The sequence below is a fragment of the Hyperolius riggenbachi genome, chromosome 4 (genome assembly GCF_040937935.1).
Source record: "Hyperolius riggenbachi isolate aHypRig1 chromosome 4, aHypRig1.pri, whole genome shotgun sequence".
NCBI classification, from domain to species: domain Eukaryota; kingdom Metazoa; phylum Chordata; class Amphibia; order Anura; family Hyperoliidae; genus Hyperolius; species Hyperolius riggenbachi.
Window position 1 is genome coordinate 273,053,285 of NC_090649.1, and position 13,846 is coordinate 273,067,130.

At 40.8% G+C, this 13,846-nt stretch overlaps 1 protein-coding gene and 1 long non-coding RNA gene across 9 annotated transcripts in view; one reads left to right on the top strand and one right to left on the bottom strand.

The window, feature by feature from the left end:
* The window catches only part of LOC137503787 (uncharacterized), a 105,277-nt gene that overhangs the window by 57,784 nt on the left and 33,647 nt on the right, over positions 1-13,846 (bottom strand). For 6 of the 8 annotated variants that reach the window (XR_011019331.1, XR_011019337.1, XR_011019333.1 and 3 more), the window contains exons 3-5: positions 12,898-13,025; positions 9,939-10,157; positions 5,123-5,263 (exon numbers count right to left, since the gene is read on the bottom strand). This is a non-coding gene — a long non-coding RNA (uncharacterized lncRNA). Of the gene's footprint in view, positions 1-2,565; positions 3,539-5,122; positions 5,264-9,938; positions 10,158-12,897; positions 13,026-13,846 lie in introns of those variants that run through there. The other 2 variants (XR_011019332.1, XR_011019335.1) reach the window with 2 other exon arrangements.
* ARMC2 (armadillo repeat containing 2) overlaps positions 3,467-13,846 on the top strand; it is a 249,722-nt gene continuing 239,342 nt past the window's right edge. The window contains exon 1 of the mRNA XM_068231267.1: positions 3,467-3,555. The gene's annotated coding sequence lies outside the window, so the exon portion shown is untranslated. The remainder of the gene's footprint in view (positions 3,556-13,846) is intronic.

The following is a 13,846-nucleotide window of genomic DNA, read 5'->3' on the forward strand; positions in this document are numbered from 1 at the left end:
CTAAAACATATACTGTATATACTCGCGTATAAGCATAATTTTTCAGCACAAAAAATGTGCTGAAAAGTTACCCCCTCGGCTTATATGTAAGTCAGTTGAGCAGAATGGATGGGGGAGCGGCTTTTGTTACTGGCAGAGGAGTTTAAGGATCGTGCACTAGTAATTCTGCTCTTGCCAGCTGGCTCCTTGCTGTGTCCATGCCCCGCATCCCCTGCAACATGGTGTGCAGAGTGCGCTGCTCAAGACTACCTATGTCCCCCGGCATGTAGATAGGAGTGTGAAAGCAACGTGGTAGCAGTGCAAAGATCAGGGATTCTTCCTGTGTGGCATTCGCTGTCTCATATCTATGACCCCATCCAGTGACGTCTTGAGACACTGCTGTATCATCCTTGGGGCACATCTGGCTATGGGGAGGGGTGCTGACTTGTACTGGGGGCACATCTGGCTACTGTGGAGTGGGCTATACCCGGGAGAAGGCTTATATGCGAGTCAATATTTTTTCCCTGGTTTCTGAGGGAAAAGTGGGTACCTTGGCTTATATGCTGGTCGGCTTATATGCGAGTGTGTACGGTATTTGGCTGCTTCACAACTAATTGGCTTACCAAGATCTGTCATGAAATCTGCAATATAATAACCAGCCTTCTGTTAGTAGAACCTTGAGTGAGGGGTCACACTTAGACCAAAGCAGCCAAGAGGGCCCCCGGCCTCAACCCCCCAAAAAACTTCTTATATTAAAACCGGGGTCTTCTAATGTATGCAAGATATGAAGACACACAGATCTAATTTTGTTGTAAAATGGCCATTAGCAATTGTGTAATTATTACATTACATATACAAAATCATAATCCATTCCTAAATTGTGAAAGATGTAACTACAAACACACATTCCACGTGATAAGCATTACTGTAAAATGTATATAATAATGCCAAGTGCTGTAATAGTGAATACAGATTCCAGATTTGTGTCATTTTGATCATTATATTATACTATATTATGCAATCTATAAAGATAGCCAGACTGATGATATAACTCTGACAGGGTTAACTCATTCCACACAATTATTGTTCAGCATGCAACCCTGTGTTAGAAAGAAACACCAGATAGTGTCTTAATTTAAGACATTCTCTAGTTCAACTGCTAGATAATGTAGTTGTATAGCTTATTAATATAGTCAACAATAATGCCCATTCTATAGGTTATCCTAAATTATTTAGATTCAATATATAGTAAATGTCATCTTGATTCAGTAGAAAGGGAGACATGTCAAAGGACAAATGATTTTCTGAGGTTTGAGATTTAAATTCCCTTCAAAATACTGATAAGTGTTTAATGACCCCAGTTGTACAGCAATGTCACCGAGTGTTGTCAGGATACAAAATGGGAGAACATTTTTCCGGCATGGGCACAAACAGTAATAACAATCCCACAGAGGTCGTAAGTCTTTCATTCAACCCAAATCTAAAACATAAGTCTTTTGGCTTAAAGGGACTCCGAGCAGTGCAGAAACTATGGAAAGATGCACATCATTTTAAAGCTCTCTTTCTCCTCTTTCTAATGATATATAAACCGCCACCCTACGCCTTTTAGTTTTTGCTATTTTCGCGATTGAAATTGCCGTGGCTGCGATTTCGATCGCGAAAATAGAGAAAACTAAAAGGCGTAGGGCAACGATGTAGGTGTCGTCAGAAAGAGGAGAAAGAGAGCTTTAAAATGATATCCATCAAGCCATAGTTATATTGTATTACACAGGGCGACTTTTTGTCAAAGTCAGCAGCTGCATTCAGCAGAATGGAGCTGCTGACACTGGGGAAAGTGTCGTCCTGTGTAATACAATATAACTATGGCTTGATGGATATCATTTTAAAGCTCTCTTTCTCCTCTTTCTGACGACACCTAAATCGTTGCCCTACACCTTTTAGTTTTCTCTATTTTCGCGATCGAAATCGCGGTCGCGGCAATTTCAATCGCGAAAATAGCGAAAACTAAAAGACGTAGGGTGGTGGTTTATATATCATTGGAAAGAGGAGAAAGAGAGCTTTAAAATGATGTGCATCTTTCCATAGTTTCTGCACTGCTCGGAGTCCCTTTAAAGCAGCCATTCAATAATCGACTGTTATTTGGTTTGGAAAAGCCAAACACTGGGCTGGTTACAACACAACTGGACTGATTGTACATAACAATAGCCACTCGATATAATGTTAACAAATTGCCTTATCTGGTTTCATTGCATTTGTTTTACTTATTGCCATTCTCATTCTACTCACCAAAAATTGGTGTGATGTAATCTAAATCGAATACATCAAATGCAATTTAGAAGTTAGAAAACACACTTGAACTGATTGCAGAGTCCTTAGGCAGGTTTATATTTATGCATTTTCCCATACATAATAAATATACCAAGTCATACATATACGGTATATCATTTTATATAGGTATAAGGAATTAGCTTAAAAAGACATAAAACTTACGCTGTTTTAATGTGCTTCTTACTGTCACAAATATAAAAAGATAAAAGCTACCTAAATGAATATTGCAATATTAAATAATATAATGGTAAGGTTTATTTGGGCAAACAGAAAAATAAAAGATTTGCCCTGAGCTGGAGTTTATTTTCTGCTTTTAGAAACAATAAGGATTACAAATGGATGAACAGCTATGGCAGTCATTTTATGACAATGACCACCACTGAGAGATCGATGAGCAAGAAATGGACAAATAAAGTTTGCACAATAGCACAACTACCTTTTTTATTCTCTCAAACCTACCATGGACTTCTATAAATTGAATGTCTTGACATAAATAACCTTAATCTTGTAAGATGATTGCTGTCTGAGATGTAGTAATTATTTTTTGTCTCTGATTCCTGCCCCGCTCCTTTCTCTACTGGTCTATCTTTTTTTATCCACCTTGTAACCCTAAATCCTAACTCCTTATTCTTCTTTGAGTTATAGGTTTGTATATACCATCCTACATTCCACACACTCTCCTTGCCAATGTCACTGAGGCATCGATTCCACAGTTTTTTAGTGCATCATATGCTGATTTCTTCATTTTTCATAAGGTAGAGGAGATATGACTTTCCTCAACGCTGATTGTCAATGTACATCATGATACTCTGTATTACTACACCACTCTAGGTTTTTGTTTTTAATCTGAATAAACATATGTTCTAAATTACAACTTGTGGATCAAAGAAAGAGCATAAAACATGGCTAATGACACATACTGTGAAAAGTGATTAAAGAAAGATGAAAACTGTAATGAAGTGTGGTAGACTGTTTTCTTCCAGTCATTGCTCCTGCTTTTTAGGGCAGAATAAAACCATCATTATGAAACATACATTATAATCCAGAGTGGCTTCCAGCATAACAAAGGTTAATGTGATGCTCTATAATCTGTTTCACTGTGGCTATTTACAATCCATTCCTTTCGCAGAGCCGTCTTCAATGTTTTGCCAGGACTTCAGCCTACGTTTTTTTTTGTATCTTCCCCACTCAGCCTGTTTACAGATGTGAGTAGTGGATGTCAGAAGAGGAGCTGAAGCAAAGGAGAAGGTAAGATACAGATATGTAGTATAGTGAGGTTGCTAAGCAGTATGAGAGGTTGTATGACCTATAATACTTAATGCTGAGATTTTCATTTCTGTCTATGCCATGAGCTGTATGCCTTGCTGGTTTGACTGAATCTCTCACAACATGATTTGCTTTTTTCAAAAAGTCTCTGCTGTTCAGAACATGTATATTTCTTGTACTCTTCTATTCCTTCACAAACATTTCTGTTTGACCTTATTCTTTAAACATTTTATGTTACTGAGATTATGTCCTTCATCTCACATACATTATGGAATAGAATGTGCCTATGTTCTTGCTTTATGAAGCACAGCTCTGCCTGTGCATATTTGCCTAATATTGATATTTCTCTTTCCCATAAGGAATTTTCTTCTTAAAACAGTTGAACTAGTACCTTTTCTATCATGCCACTGACCCCAATCCACAAGGTTGTTGTTTTCATCATACAGAACTTTTTTTATTGTATTTAACACAAATTACCCTGAAAAGGCTTACAGTAATATGTCTGAATTTTTGGGCATATGTACTTCTCGAACAATTCTACAATGGTTTTATCTATTTGTCTATCTATCTGTCATTCCATCCATCCGACCTTTGCTTATTGAGTCATCCATGAAATGTGATTAGACTATCAATTAATACTGCATCGGTATACTATTAATCACATATAAAAATCTTGCCTCTACCTACTTTTAATTAGTGTCTTCATCAACAATCTTCTTGTTGTGAAATGTATGCTGGGTACCATATTTTAAACATTTTGTGTTGCTTACATATTTCTGGTATGCCTGACATCTAGTCCCAGGCTTTAGGTAGGCATATAGGAGGGTTACTCTTTCCACAATTCTCTTTTATTTTTGTAGTTATCCTGCTGACAATATTGCCTTTTCCTCTAACTGTTAACGGTTTACATATGCATGACCATTTCTTATATCTTGTCTATTAATCCCTCTTAATATTTTTGGTTTACCTAATTCTACAATGTGGCGTGTTGAAATACTCCATCCACACATATCCATTACAGTAAAATAGCACGTCTATTCCCTGAAGTATATTCACCTTTTTCCCTGAAAATGTCACACTTACATGGACATAATTACTCAAAAGTTACTTGTTTGCCGACTGTGAGCAACACAACTAAAACAATTAGATGTCACTGAGAGTGTGTTAAAAAAAAATGGAGCTCCACATGCAGATTTATATATTATTATTATTGGGGGAGGATCAGAATGTTCAATGAGAAATATTTATTCCCATAAATAATAATAAACATAATGCCAGACAGCAGGCAGTTTTATTGTAACTTTCATCAAAGTTGTACTTTAGGAATACTATATAGAATACAATTGTAAAAGTCGATTGTATTCCATAGTAATGTACACACAAGGTTAAACAAGTTGCAATGTTTGTGGTCAGTCTTGTAAAGTGTATCTTTAGATTATTCTTGTCTGTAGCAAAAGAACATTTTAACTGCTATCCATGCTCTTGGACGGGAAAGATGGTGGCACTCAGAAATATCACTGTTAAAATGTTTTTCATTTTTTTAACTTACCTCTGCCCACCAGTACCAGTTTTTATTGCACATGGCGAAAAAACAAAGAGATGTATAAACATTTTGAAAATCTTCACTTTATTTCACTTCACCATGGTCCTGTCCTCTATCAGTTTCCTTCAGTTTAATCAACTCTGTAGACTGTAGATATAAATAAAAGGCTTTTAAAAAATATGACTAATAGAGAAAACAATACATACGTGAGCATTCTGAAATCTGAAAAGCACCCATGTGTTTAAACCTTCCATAAGGAATAGCCATGGACACAGGGCTCTATAGTCTAGGACAGTGTTTCTCAACATTTTATTGGTATGTACCCCTTTTAAAATCCTGTACTCGCCAAGTACCTCCTAGCATAGTAAACATTATCACAAGTACCCCTTGACAAATATATATTTAATCGTAGCACATAATTGGTTCTAAACAATTTGCAAGCATTTTCTAGTGCTCTTAATTAGCTAAAACACTAATTTGGTGTTGTTTAACCACTTGATGACTGAGGGTTTTTTCCCCTTGTGGACCAGAGCAATTTTCACCTGTCAGCACTCCTCCCTTTCTTTCTCCAATAACTTAATTACTACTAATCACAGCGTAATTATCTATATCTTGTATTTCTCGCCACCAATTAGGCTTTCTTTGGGAGTTACAGTATGCTAAGAATTATTTTATCCCAAATGCATTTTAACATGAATAATAAGAAATTGTACTGTGGATAAATGCCACACATTTTATTTACCCGTTTGTTCCGGTTATCGCAACGTTTAAAAAATGTCCTAGTACAGTGCTGTCCAACTGGCGGCCCGTGGGCCGCATCCGGCCCGCCAGGCCACCTGCTGCGGCCCGCTCGTCTCCCTGGGATGCAGGCATGGCTTGCGCTATGGGCGCCATGCCTGCTCCCTCTTACTGTGTCCCCGCTGGCCTCTCCGGTGTCGCCGCTGGCCCCTCCTATGTCCCCCTGCTGCCGCTGCCTCTCCTATGTCCCCCCGCTGCCGCTGCCTCACAGATCAGACCTCACAGATCGCGGCGACTGATGTAAACAGAGGGCGCATGGTACCCGCACGGAGTACGTCACATGCGGAAGTGAATCATTAGTCACTTCCGCATGTGACGTTCTGCCGCGCGGGTGTCATGCGCACGCTCTGCTTGCTTCAGTCGCCGCGATCTGTGAGGTCTGATCCAGCGGGGACACCGGAGAGGCCAGCGGGGACACCGGAGAGGCCAGCGGGGACACCGGAGAGGCCAGCGGGGACACAGGAGAGGCCAGCGGGGACACAGGAGAGGCCAGCCCCAGAGGTAACGGGCTCGCTACTGGTGGGGGCACCTGTCACTAACTGGGGGGGCACCTGTCACTATCTAACTGGGGGGCACCTGTCACTATCTAGCTGGGGGGCACCTGTCACTATTTAAGTGGGGGGCACCTGTCACTATCTAAGTGGGGGGCACCTGTCACTAAAGGGGCATTCTGCTTATTTATGTGAAATGCTGTCTATTTATGTGCCTCATGACTGCTGAATTTGTCGTGTTGGGGGCCTCATGATTGCTGAATTTGTCTTGTTGGGGTCCACATGATTGTTGGGGGCATCACGATTTTTTGGGGGCCTCATGATTGCTAAATTTGTCTTGTTGGGGGCATCATGATTGCTGAATTTGTCTTGTTGGGGGCCTCATGATTTGTTGGGGGCCTCATGATTGCTGAATTTGTCTTGTTGGGGGTCACATGATTGCGAACTGTGAGACTATGGAAAAGCTGAATCGTCATCATGAGACAATAGCATTAAACCTACTTTTTTAGCTTTTTAAAACGAAAAATAAAACTGGGAGGTTCTAAAAAAAAAACCCACATTTTTCAGGAGTAGGATGGATGAAATTGTTTATCTTCACAGTTTATTTTCAACTTGGATTTTCCATAATGTTCATGTATGAGTTAAAACGTTTGTATGTAGTTTAAATTGCTGTTGCCACTTTGCGATAAGTGACTTTTGGGTTGCAGTTTGGACACTCGGCCTCCAAAAGGTTCACCACCACTATCCTAATCTAATGTCCCACATTGCTAAGTTCATGTAAATTTGTCTCCACCCGTGGCCACACCCGCATTCTGGTCCATGGCCACCCCATTTTTCGGCGCGGCGCGCGTACAATGGAACCCTCGTGTTTTCTGGCGCGCTATGCGCGCCACACAACTTCACCATTATTCTAAATTGCATTTTGTGAAAAGTGCTGCCAATCTAATTATCCTTTAATTGCATTTTTTCCAGGGGGGGGGGGGGGGGGGGGCTGCGGCTCTAGCAAGAACCTTCGGCCCTCCACCATGGGGGCTGAAAAAAAAATGGCCCTCCATGCCCATGAAGTTGGACAGCACTGTCCTAGTACAATGTATGGAGCCAATATTTTATTTGGAAATAAAGGTGCATTTTTTCAGTTTTGCGTCCATCACTAATTACAAGCCCATAAATTAAAAATTAATAGTAATATACCGCCTTGACATAAATTTTAAAAAGTTCAGTCCCTAAGGTAACTACTTATATATATATATTTTTTTTTTATGTAAAACATTTTTTCCCCCTATATAAAATTTTTTTTGGGGTACTATGGGAGGGAAACAGTTAATTATAAAAGTCAGTGTGGGGATTTTTATTACATAAAAATGAATTTTGGGGTAACTCACTATTTGGCCACAAGAGCACATGAATCGGAAGTAATGCGTAGCAGTGTAACAACAGGAAGATACAATGAATTCCGGCGTCTCGTAGACACCGGTATTCATTGAATCGGGGACTTAGGTTTATGAATGGGTATTGCAGTCCCATTCATTAACCTCCGCGCTAAGCGGTGGTAACGGCGGTGCGCGTGCGAACGGGATCGAGCGTCAGCTGTACACCGCTGCAGACTTGCATTCACGGCCCTGGTGCATCCTGTGAACTTTGTACGGCATGCATCAAGTCGTTAAATAAGATTTATCATTTTTTTTAAACTCTAAATTGGTTATTCTTGTTTAAGTATCTCAAGCCTGTGTACCCCCTGGAACCATCAGAAGTACCCCCTGGGGTACGTGTACCAAATGTTGAGAACCTAGGGTCTAGGAGATGTAGATGAGTTGTAGTCTTTTTCTTCAATGGAGGCCATTATCTGTATATATTTTCACAATGGAGCAAAAATGAAATGCTAATAGTCACCAAGGGTAGAAGGCCAGTACTTGGCTTCTAATTACATCATAGACATCTTTATAAAGAAAAATAGTATAAATGTTCTGAGATTTAAAAGAACCTCTTTGAACTTTAAAAAAAAGTTAACCGAATTACAGGGCCATTGATGTTCTGAGCACATGCATTACATTTCAGTACATTCCGTATTTTCCACTTGGAGGATGATGCCCCTTTGTCATTTTTGCGGCATCATCCATACTACCTGATAGAACCAATATTTATACACCTTCTCCCTAAAAAGGGCTTGAGGGCATCATTTTCTGGAAATCAGTGAATGCTCAGGGGCTTCTTGTTGGGGTCAAAGAGGGTATAGTCACTTGGTGGAAGGTTGGGGTGAAGGGAGGATATAACAGAACCCCAGTGACTCTTTAGGTTTGTGGCTGGTGGATGGCCAGGCATTGTGGTGCAACTGCAATGCATTTCAAGACTACTTTCAATTGCAGATCTGTCAAATGTTTTATCTCAACTCTCATAGACAGTCACTATACTGTCTATCCCTTTCTCAGCTCTAAATATTGTACACATTTGCCTGGCAGCAGAAGTAGATGACTGAACTCTTTGGATGTGGGACTTACATGCTCTGCAATTTCTGCAAACGGCTTACCAGAAATTTGCATCCTATAGATGAATATGTGAGCAGGTGCATACTGTTTATATAACCTCGTTTGTTTGTGCCTTGTAAAATATGAGCTGGATAATCGTCACCACAAAATGATCACGCATGATCGTTTCAGGTGACAGTTTATCCACAACTGCTATACATCCTGCTTTGTTCCCTGCCGAGTAGCATGTAGGACTTTCCAATTTGGTAAATTGCTGCTGCATTCTATTTCTCCATCTCCGAGATGCATGAATTTGCATCAAACTCAGAATATTTAGCATCTTATTGAACATCCCAATTAATTACTGTAGGTTCCTGACACCTAAAATATGCTACACTGTCATACAAACCAATCATGAACAATTGTGTTGAGCAATGAAAATCTATGGAGGAAATTACTTATTTTTTTATTATCCTGACCTTCGTTGTGTATCTGAAAAAATACAGATTGAGAAGAAAGTATTCCAGTAGCTCAGCTTTCACAAACCCTGGAGGATAATGTTTAACCCCTTAATGTTTAATAACCCTTGCATACGAAAAATGTATTATAACACGGAAAAACAGACAGTGCTGTATTCAGAGTAATACCCTATAAATACCAGCTTATCTTTAAATAACAACCTAGAAAAGAATCAGGCTAAAATTCCTGCACTTTTTTTTTCTAGCAGAAAAGGTTGTAATATTTTTGTTTACTTTTAATTTGTGAAATAAATTTCAAGAGCAAAATCAAACTAAAATATTACCTTTGCATTCACTTGAGCGGGATTTGTGACATGGCTGCCCTTTTCGCAAGGTGAAAAAGAGAGTTAATCAAGCATAAACATCCGTGTTTTTAATCCAAACAGGAATATCTGCGATTAACATTTTATTTTGAGTTAGCCAAGCATAGAGTTGCTTTTTTTTGTAAGCACGTAGGACTTTTATAATCCTGCTTTCCGTAGTCTTTTATGAAATCAGCACAAAAAGCAAATTCACAGTTCTACAATAAAATGCTGTGACACATAGCACAGACCTTCAATAGTTCTCTGTATTTCCCTCCCTTAGTGACAGCAAAGCCATTGGTCTGTGTCTGATTTGAGGCCTCTTCTGCTACTGGCTGAGACAATGTAGCTTAACTGAGATGATAGGAGGGGAGCAGCTGACGTGATGACCGGCTGGGTGCTGTGTATCTAGGAGAAGCATGTTATGTATAGCTATTTAAATCCCAGCCAAATGATGCAAGCAATGTTGTCTGCAACCAAAAAGTAGTAAAAAGGTTAGCAATAATACAAACTGAGAGTGAAATCTTGTCATGCTGAATTATTCAAGCAACAAATAAAGCATACTTCTTCTTTGACCTAAATACAGTATTACTGTACATTACCAGAAACCGCCTGCTGAATTGTCCTAACATGACATTACATTCTTAAACACAGAGGTTGCAGCAGGCTGTATAGGTGTTTTTATATCCTATAACGTTTGTTTTTTTATCCTTGTGACCTGTAAAAATTCAAACCAACGATTATGTGCATGCAGCAGTGAAATTGTAATGTATGGGTACTAGCTCAAGCCTTACAGCCATAGCTGTACGACTCTTCACCTATTTCAAACTGCCTTTACCTTTAAAGGCTGCACCCAGTTAAAAGGCAAAGTGATAACTGTGTGCACCAAATAAACATATATGTGCTGTCAAGAGCTGAGCGATATACAGCAGATTTGATCACTGTGATCGAATTGAAATCGATAATGCAAAACGCTGACCAGTAGACCGATTGCCATCCGACATCGATTGATTTAGTCGATCGGTCCTGATGGAAAATGTTGCTTGATCGTGGGCGGGTCAGGAGCGCATCGCTAGCGGCGTTCGATTTGACGACGACCAATGCAGCATAGCAGCAATATCACTTGTCCGGCCGACGCGAGTCCCCGGGGTCTGTTCAGTCTCACTTCTTCCGGCTGGCCTTCTCCATGTCCTCTACACTTCCTGTCACGTCCTGTGCCAAGCCGACGTTCAAACAGTAGAGCACCATGTAGGACATGGAGGATGCTGAAAGAAGTGAGACAGCACGGTGGGACTCCCGCCGGCTGGACAGGTGATGGAATTGCTGCTGGCGGGGGAGCAGGAGTGACCTGGGGCAGCTCCACAGGTTTCAAATTGATTTCATGCTGAAATCAATTCAAATCTGTGTGCAGTGTATGGGCAGCCAATAGATCCCTCTGTGACCAGATTAGATCGGAGAGGGATCTATCTGTTGGTCGATCTGGTGGCAATTGACCAGTGTATGGCAGCCTAACCTTCACCTCCCCCTATGCATTACGCTAACCTTAAACCCTTCCTGACTTTCCTAACTACCAATCTTGCACTTATTCTTAACTAGTCTCTGTAACGATCGGTGTCAGCAACCAGAGAGAGAATCTGATCCTTGGCGATCCGCAGTATCCCCAAGAATACAGATATACCCGATTATTGAGGATCTGCGGAATCGTCAATAATCAGATATGTCTAACCTCTAGACACCAGAGAGAGTGTGTTTGGTGCAACAGTAACAACTCTAAGTAAAGACCACCAGAGGAGCTGGCGGCCTATACTCCAGAGGAATTCACCCCTGACTGTGGGTGATATTCCTGTAGCCTGTGGACCCCTGAGCGAGGGACCAAGGCTGGGATGCAGGAAGCCCTGCTGCTTATATGTAAGGTTTTGCCCTGAACTGGGCTAACGTAACACGGTAATAACACAACCTAGTCTGGGGTGTGAGGTCAGTATTCACAACACCCTGGAACTAGTCTGGAGCATAACATAAATGATAATACAATTCCCTTGTCTTGGGTGTGAGTTCCGTGATCATCACCATCCTGGAACTAGTCTGGAGTATAACATAAATGATAATACAGTTCCCTAGTCTTGGATGTGAGGGCCTTGATCTCAACACCCTGGAACTATGCTAGAGAATACACAGAAGATACACAGTATTCCTAGTCTGGGGTGTGAGGGCCTTGATCTCAACACCCTGGAACTGGTCTAACAAATAATACAATTCAATTAGTACTTTAAGCTATCAAGAATCTGACTCAGTGTGGATTCCCAGCTCCAGCCGACTCTGGCACACTGTCGGGTCTAGCTAAGGTCTGAGTGCCTTCACGCAAGTGTTAGCAATGGCAGACAACCAGCAACTGACAAGCAGCAGAATATATAGTTGCTGGACTCTGCCGCCCCGCCTGAGCCATTCAGCCAATCATGAGTCCTGCAGGAATCAGCTGATCTTCCTGATCAGCTGACACTTCCCCTGCTGGTATAAAGGTCCTGAGTTCAGGCCCGCGCGCGCGTAGCTCTCCATCTGTCTATGTGCACTAACAGACCCAGCCACACCAAGCGCATGCTGCTGCATGCAAACCGCCGCGTTGGACGCGGAAACAGCCGCTTTGCTGTCAGGACATGCGGCGGCTTTTCCGCATTCCACCATACTACCAGACGCGTGTCCATGCGTGCAATCCGCCGCTTTGGATGCGGAGTCAGCCGCCTCGCTCTTGGCATATGCGGCGGCTTTTCCGCGTTTTCTCACAGTCTCCAAATATCTGATAAAAAACCTTTAATCAAACCTCATTCTAGCTTAGATATTGAAAACGATGCCTAAAGCTGGCTATACAAATGTAGATTCCACCCAATTATCCAAATAGATTGATTTCTTTCTGAAAGGAACTGGTTCAAAAGGAATCCATTCCTAGCACACAGTATATCGATTTTTGAATATATTCCCGCAGGTAAGCTATTAAAAATCATTTGAGCTGCAGTATTGTACTGTTCGTTTGCCTTTATCAAACTGATGCTACCTATTGTGAAACATGAACAGATTACAAAATTGCATAATCCACTCAAGAATCTGTGTCTGATGATGCCCATTCCTATTACCCTCCGATGTGCATAAAATTAGTATTCCAATTACGGGTCCAGTACCTAAAATAAACATAATAACTATTGTAATAAACCTACTTACCAGTAAATATCTTAGTCCATTATTTGTATCTATCTATCTATCAGGGCCGGGCCGAGGCATAGGCTGGAGAGGCTCCAGCCTCAGGGTGCAGTGTAGGAGGGTGCGCACAATTCATTCAGCTGTCATTCCTAATTGTGTATGAAGCAGAAAGAAATAAGAAAAGGGAATACATAGCAGCGACTGATAGCAGCCAGATAACTAGATATTAAGGTGTTGGGGAGGTTGTGGGCCCTGTGGCCCTCTTAGTCGAATAGCAATCAGTGTGTGACAGCTGAGGTGGGAGGGATGGAGGGGCGCACTTTGGTGTCTCAGCCTTGGGTGCTGGAGGACCTTGTCCCTGCTCTGCTATCTATCTATCTATCACTCATATCATAATTCATCATGCAACATGCCCAAGTGTGCATACTACCCAATACCACAAAATACATCAAATATGATACGGTGCCAAATCATGAGTGCCTACATAATACTAGACAAAATACATAATTCATATCATGTCTGTAAGATGTGTCAAACGCTAACATACCCAAATCAGTGTGTATATGTTTTGACACTGAAGTAAAATTACGTGTCGTACTACATCTATACTAGGCAGTGATGGTGTAACAAATTATTCATTCAAAAAGTGTTTTTAGCCCTGTGAAACATTATTAAATGGAAAGCAATTGTCTCATATATACTTTCATGACATTGAAACCCCATAGTCTACAGCAAAGCAACTGTGAAAAAATTAAACTATTGCTCATTCTAAAATGGCCTCAACACATTTGCTGGAAATGGAATCCATTGAATAGATTATAGTTGTAAAAAGTAGTCGCTTTGCTGTTTAGTATTATTATGTGTCCCACACTGATCAGCAGAAGAAAGAATAATACAACTAATCATTTTAAAAATCTAATACTAATAGGTTCCGCTAGAGACCCAAATCTCAGGCCTAACACTAGAGCAT